General features: G+C 45.2%; 1 non-coding gene across 1 annotated transcript; it reads right to left on the bottom strand.

The window, feature by feature from the left end:
- Window positions 1–2297: 2297 nt before the first annotated feature.
- Window positions 2298–2371, bottom strand: TRNAV-AAC (transfer RNA valine (anticodon AAC)). The gene has a single exon. It is a non-coding gene; the product is annotated as a tRNA-Val (tRNA).
- Between the last annotated feature and the right edge of the window lie 4442 nt (window positions 2372–6813).

Here is a 6813-nt window from a genome sequence, read left to right as displayed (position 1 = left end):
TGCGCAGCCCTCCCTCCCCCCCCACTATATATAGGGTGCCTAGGGGGGGGGGCCGTCCCTAGGAGATCCAATCTCCTGGGGGGGCGGCCAAAGGGGGTGCCTTGCCCCCCAAGGCAAGGGTGGCGCCCCCCACCCCTAGGGTTTCCAACCCTAGGCACAGGGGGAGGCCCAAGGGGGGCGCACCAGCCCACTAGGGGCTGGTTCCCCTCCCACTTCAGCCCATGGGGCCCTCCGGGATAGGTGGCCCCACCCGGTGGACCCCCGGGACCGTTCCGGTGGTCCCGGTACAATACCGGTGACCCCCGAAACCTTCCCGATGGCCGAAATTGGACTTCCTATATATGGATCTTTACCTCCGGACCATTCCGGAACTCCTCGTGACGTCCGGGATCTTATCCGGGACTCCGAACAACTTTCGGGTTACCGTGTGATAATATCTCTATAACCCTAGCGTCACCGAACCTTAAGTGTGTAGACCCTACGGGTTCGGGAGACATGCAGACATGACCGAGAAGCCTCTCCGGTCAATAACCAACAGCGGGATGTGGATACCCATGTTGGCTCCCACATGCTCCACGATGATCTCATCGGATAAACAACGATGTCGAGGATTCAATCAATCCGTATACAATTCCCTTTGTCAATCGGTACGTTACTTGCCCGAGACTCGATCGTCGGTATCCCAATACCTTGTTCAGTCTCGTTACCGGCAAGTCACTTTACTCGTACCATAATGCATGATCCCGTGATCAGCCACTCGATCACATTGAGCTCATTATGATGATGCATTACCGAGTGGGCCCAGAGATACCTCTCCATCATACGGAGTGACAAATCCCAGTCTCGATTCGTGCCAACCCGACAGACACTTTCGGAGATACCTGTAATGTACCTTTATAGTCACCCAGTTACGTTGTGACGTTTGGCACACCCAAGGTACTCCTACGGTATCCGGGAGTTGCACAATCTCATGGTCTAAGGAAATGATACTTGACATTCAGAAAAGCTACAGCAAATGAACTACACGATCTTTGAGCTAAGCTTAGGATTGGGTCTGGTCCATCACATCATTCTCCTAATGATGTGATCCTGTTATCAATGACATCTAATGTCCATAGTCAGGAAACCATGACTATCCTTTGATCAACGAGCTAGTCAACTAGAGGCTCACTAGGGATGTGTTGTGGTCTATGTATTCACACATGTATTACGATTTCCGGATAACACAATTATAGCATGAACAATAGACAATTATCATGAACAAAGAAATATAATAATAACCATTTTATTATTGCCTCTAGGGCATATTTCCAACAACACCATCATTAGCAACACAGTTGCAAAAAAGAGTAAAAACAAATGGTAAATAAATTTTGAAAAATGCTAGGGAAACACACCCTTTCAAGTATTTTAGGTAATTAACTCCATTACTATCCTCTGATGAGGATTTTCTCTTTTCCTCCCGCGATTGATGGGGACTATGGCACTCATCCTTTCCAAGCTTCGTAAGCGAGACTGCAGAATACCCCTTCGCTCCTAGCCACGCAAGGGCACCCACGCTAAAGTTTTCACTACCTCCCGCCGCGCAGCCGCCGACCTACCTCGTCTTCTATGGCCTTATGGCCATAAAGGCGTCGTAGATCCCGGACAATGCTGGCGGGTGGGCTCTGTATTTTGGTTTTTTTTTGAGTTTGTCTCCTGCTTAGGAACGCGAGGCGACATCGGCTTCAGAAGATGGAATAAGGTTCTCCTCGCCTAGCCCCCCTCCTAGTGGTGCTTCTAGCGTCATTGAAGGACGTGTGGAGGTTTGTCTTCAGTGGCTCTCGCGGGATTCGGTCAGCTTTGTCTTCGATGGATCTAGTTTTTGCTCGTCTTTGTTCCTCTAGGGCCTTAACATGACGACTTTTGGACTGTTTACTACTACAAGGTTTACCCGGCTTCTGCTTGTAGTCGTCGCTAGGTGATCTACAGACTTGGATGTAATTTTTAGTTGTAGTGTTCTTTGTACTATCTTTGTATTGTGACGGCTGCAGTGGTCGTTTGGTGGTGCAAGGTATAACTTTTACTCCCTCTGTAAACAAATATAAGAGCATATAGATCACTATTTTAGTAATCTAAACGCTCTTATATTTCTTTACAAAGGGAGTATTATGTTTAGGAAACCTTTCATAATATAGATAGATATGGTATTTTTTCGCAAACAAAAACAACATCATTAACAACTTCAATAATAAAGAGAAAAAAGCTGTAAACAAAACAAGGAAATGTTCAAAAGCCAAAAATACCAGAAAAAAAATTGGTGTCGTCCGGATTTGAACCGGGGATCTTCAGCATGTTAAACTGATGTGCTAACCAACTACACCACGACACCTGTTCTATTTCAGATGTTACCTTAATAATTTTATTACGAACATATTTAGTCGGCTGATTATGATGTCATCCAGGGTTTTGCCGCCGCCTAGTCCCTTTTTTTGTCACATATATACAACGAGGTAGGCATACACGCATAGTCCGTGGCCGTGATCGAAAACAACAAACCGTAAATCTTCTGTAGTATCCCGTACGATTTTTGGGGGCTTTATCATGACATTTTCCAGATTTTCCCACTTCTTTAGTGGAGGAGGTAAAGCAAGACTAGTCAATTGGGAGCACGGGAAAGGAGCAGGCAAGTCGGATCTAACATAAAACGGGAACAACTTGTCCGAGGTTTTTACTTCACTTTAGTAAAGTCTACCTTCCAAGCTAGCATGAGCTGATTTTGCCTATCATTAGGCCTAGAAAGCATGTCAAATCCTAAGGCTAGGCCGCTAACTAGGTCCATAATGATGGTTTATTCTTCCTTTAAAACAAAGCGCACACCACTGTTTTTTTAGAACAAAAAGTTATTTTTTTCTGATAAAACTACAAAAAGAAATGCAGTTTACGAAACAGATCAAACAAAACATTGCCACACAGAACCAAATCCTGCCATTTGACTTGTAGCTGGCATAAAAATCAAGTCTCCAGCCTTCATATTTCGTGGCTGCGGAAATATTTAGAGCACACTCCATCTTGAAAACGGTTTGACGCGAGCGATATTTCCCCTCCCGCTGCTCTTTCCGCATGCCCGCGCGCCGCCTCCCTTCCCTTGTCATAGCGCCGCCTTTGATCGCTTCCGACCGTCCGCCGTCCTCGCCGGCGATGCCATGGACACCGCCTCGACCACCCGCACCACTCTGTCGGTTTGGAGTCGATCCTCAAACTTCGCATTTATTCCATCTCATGTGCTTCTGATGGCCACTTGCCACCGGCTAGGCCATCGCCTCATCCACCTTGCCAGTGACAAGTTCGGCACAAAGGTGCGAAGCCGTATGCCGCATGTACAGGTATTGGCCTCCCCCGTTGGTGCCGCAACAATTCTCAGCTAAGAGGCCGAAGAAGGCGAGGACATGTCGCACTATTGTCCCTCCTTCCTTCGCCTCGGCGGCGGGCAACACTAGGGTGCCTTTCCAGTGCTACGCCATACAAAACGGCCGCTGAGGTAAAAAAATCATCCTTTGCCCTATATCGGGTTTTGTTCAATTGAATGTGAGATGACCACGGACATATGTTCGCAAATGTGAACATTTTGTGATTTAGCGATGATTTTTTTGATGGGGAACGAAGCATGAAATCAAAAAATTCCTACGAACACCCAAGATCTATTTAGGAGAAGCATAGCAATGAGAGGGGAGAGTGTGTCTACATACCCTCGTAGACCGAAAGCTGAAGCGTATATAACATGGTTGATGTAGCTGTACTCTTCACGATCCGAGCGTGGGAAACAACCCCTCCAAGCCCCAGGGCACAACCAAGGGGGAGAGGACTTGGACTCCAAGTCCAATCCTATTTCAACTAGGACTCCTCTCTTTTTCCCTTCCCTAGCCACATGGACTTTTGAGGACTTGGTGCACCTAGCCCAATAAGGCCAGGGCGCCTTCCCTCATCCCATACTTCCCCTTGGGTTGTGGTGGACCCACTTGTGGACTTCCGGACCCCTCCGGAATCCTTTGGAACCTTCTAGAAGCTTCACTGTACAATATCGAAAAAACTGCACTTTTTTCAGAACCCAAAATATGACTTCCCATATAGAAATCTTTACATCTTGACCATTCCAAGAGTCCTCGTAACACCTGGGATCTCATCTAGGACTCCGAACAACATTCAGTCACCAATCATAAAATATCCCAATACTACTCTAGCGTCAACGAACGTTAAGCGTGTGACCCTGCAGGTTCGGGAATCATTAGTCATGACCGAGACATCTCTCAGTTCAATAACCATTGGCGGGACCTGAATGCCCATATTTATTCTTACATATTCCAGAAAGATCCTTTATCGGTTGAACCAAGATGTCAAGGATTCGGTTAATACTGTATGCAATTCTCTTTGTCTGACTATATGTTACTTGCCCGAGATTCGGTCGTTGGTATCTCCATACCTAGTTCAATCTCGTTACTGGCAGATTTCTTTACTCATTCTGTAATACAAGATCCCATAACTAACTCATTAGTCACATTGCTTGCAAGCTCTTTAAGACCTTGTATTACCGAGAGGGCCTGGAGATATCTCTTCATCATACGGAATGATAAATCCCAGTCATGATCCATGCCAACCCAACAGATACCTCCGGAGATACTTGTAGAGCACCTTTATGATCACCCAATTACGAAGTGACGTTTGGATACACACTAAGTATTCCTCTGGTGTTAGGGAGTTACACGATCTCATGGTTTAAGGAACAAATACTTGACATGAAGAAAGCTATAGCAAATAAACTAAATGATCTAATGCTAAGCTTACAGTTGGGTCTTGTCCATCACATCATTCTTCCAATGATGTGATGCCATTATCAAATGGCAACTCATGTCTATGGTTAGGAAACCGATACATCTCCAACGTATCTATAATTTTTGATTGCTCCATGCTATATTATCTACTGTTTTAGACATTATTGGGCTTTATTTTCCACTTTTATATTATTTTTGGGACTAACCTATTAACCGGAGGCCCAACCCAGAATTGTTGTTTTTGCCTGTTTTAGGGTTTCGAAGAAAAGGAATATCAAACAGAGTCCAAACGGAATGAAACCTTCGGAAACGTGATTTTCTCATCAGATAAGATCCAGGAGGCTTGGACCCTCTGTCAAGAAAGCCACGAGGTGCTCACGAGGGTAGGGGCGCCTCCCCAGGGCACGTCCCCTGCCTCGTGGCCCCCTCGAAGCTCCATCGATGTACTTCTTCCTCCTATATATATCCACGTACCCCCAAACGACCGGGGACGAAGCCAAAAACCTAATTCCACCGCCGCAACTTTCTGTATCCATGAGATCCCATCTTGGGGCCTGTTTCGGAGCTCCGCCGGAGGAGGCATCGATCACGGAGGGCTTATACATCATCATCCAAGCCCCTCCGATGAAGTGTGAGTAGTTTACTTCAGACCTACGGGTCCATAGCTAGTATCTAGATGGCTTCTTCTCTCTTTTTGGATCTCAATACAATGTTCTCCCCCTCTCTCGTGGAGATCTATTCGATGTAATCTTCTTTTTGCGGTGTGTTTGTTGAGATCGATGAATTGTGGGTTTATGATCAAGTCTATCTATGAATAATATTTGAATCTTCTCTGAATTCTTTTATGTATGATTGGTTATCTTTGCAAGTCTCTTCGAATTATCAGTTTGGTTTGGCCTACTAGATTGGTTGTTCTTGCCATGGGAGAAGTGCTTAGCTTTGGGTTCAATCTTGCGGTGTCCTTTCTAAGTGACAGAAGGGGCAGCAAGGCACGTATTGTATTGTTGCCATCGAGGATAACAAGATAGTTTTTTTTATCATATTGCATGAAACTATCCCTCTACATCATGTCATCTTGCTTAAGGCGTTACTCTGTTTTTAACTTAATACTCTAGATGCATGCTGGATAGCGGTCGATGAGTGGAGTAATAGTAGTAGATGCAGAATCATTTCGGTCTACTTGTCTCGGACGTGATGCCTATATACATGATCATACATAGATATTCTCATAACTATGCTCAATTCTGTCAATTGCTCAACAGTAATGTGTTCACCCACCGTAGAATACTTATACTCTTGAGAGAAGCCACTAGTGAAACCTATGGCCCCCGAGTCTCTTTCTCATCATATCAATCTCCATCACTATACTATTGCTTTGCTTTTACTTTATTTACTTTGCATCTCTATACCAAAAATACCAAAAATATTATTTATTATCTCAATCAGATCTCACTTTCGTAAGTGACCGTGAAGGGATTGACAACCCCTAAGCGCGTTGGTTGCGTTGAGCTATTGTTTTTGTGTAGGTACGAGGGACTCGAGCGTAGCTTCCTACTGGATTGATACCTTGGTTCTCAAAAACTGAGGGAAATACTTACGCTACTTTGTTGCATCATCCCTTCCTCTTCGGGGAAATCCAACGCAGTGCTCAAGAGGTAGCAAGAAGAATTTCTGGCGCCGTTGCCGGGGAGTCTGCGCAAAAGTCAACATACAAAGTACCCATCACAATCCCTATCTTCCACATTACATTATTTGCCATTTGCCTCTCGTTTTCCTATCCCCCCAATTCACCCTTGCTGTTTTATTCGCGCTCTCTCTCTCTCTATCCTCCCTCTCTATTTGCCTCTTTTGTCCGTTTGCTCTTGTTTGCTCGTGTGTTAGTTTGTTTGCTTGTTGTTATGGCTAGTCCCTTATCTTCTCCGTTGACCCCTGAGTTCGAAATCTTTCACTTTAAACAAAGGTTAGGAGAAAACCTAAAAGATGCTTGGTTGAGAATAATGGAATC

This window comes from Triticum aestivum, chromosome 4A, assembly GCF_018294505.1.
Source record: "Triticum aestivum cultivar Chinese Spring chromosome 4A, IWGSC CS RefSeq v2.1, whole genome shotgun sequence".
Taxonomy (NCBI): Eukaryota; Viridiplantae; Streptophyta; class Magnoliopsida; order Poales; family Poaceae; genus Triticum; species Triticum aestivum.
Note: the sequence above shows the minus strand (reverse complement) of the source record. Positions and strands in the feature narration are given on the sequence as shown.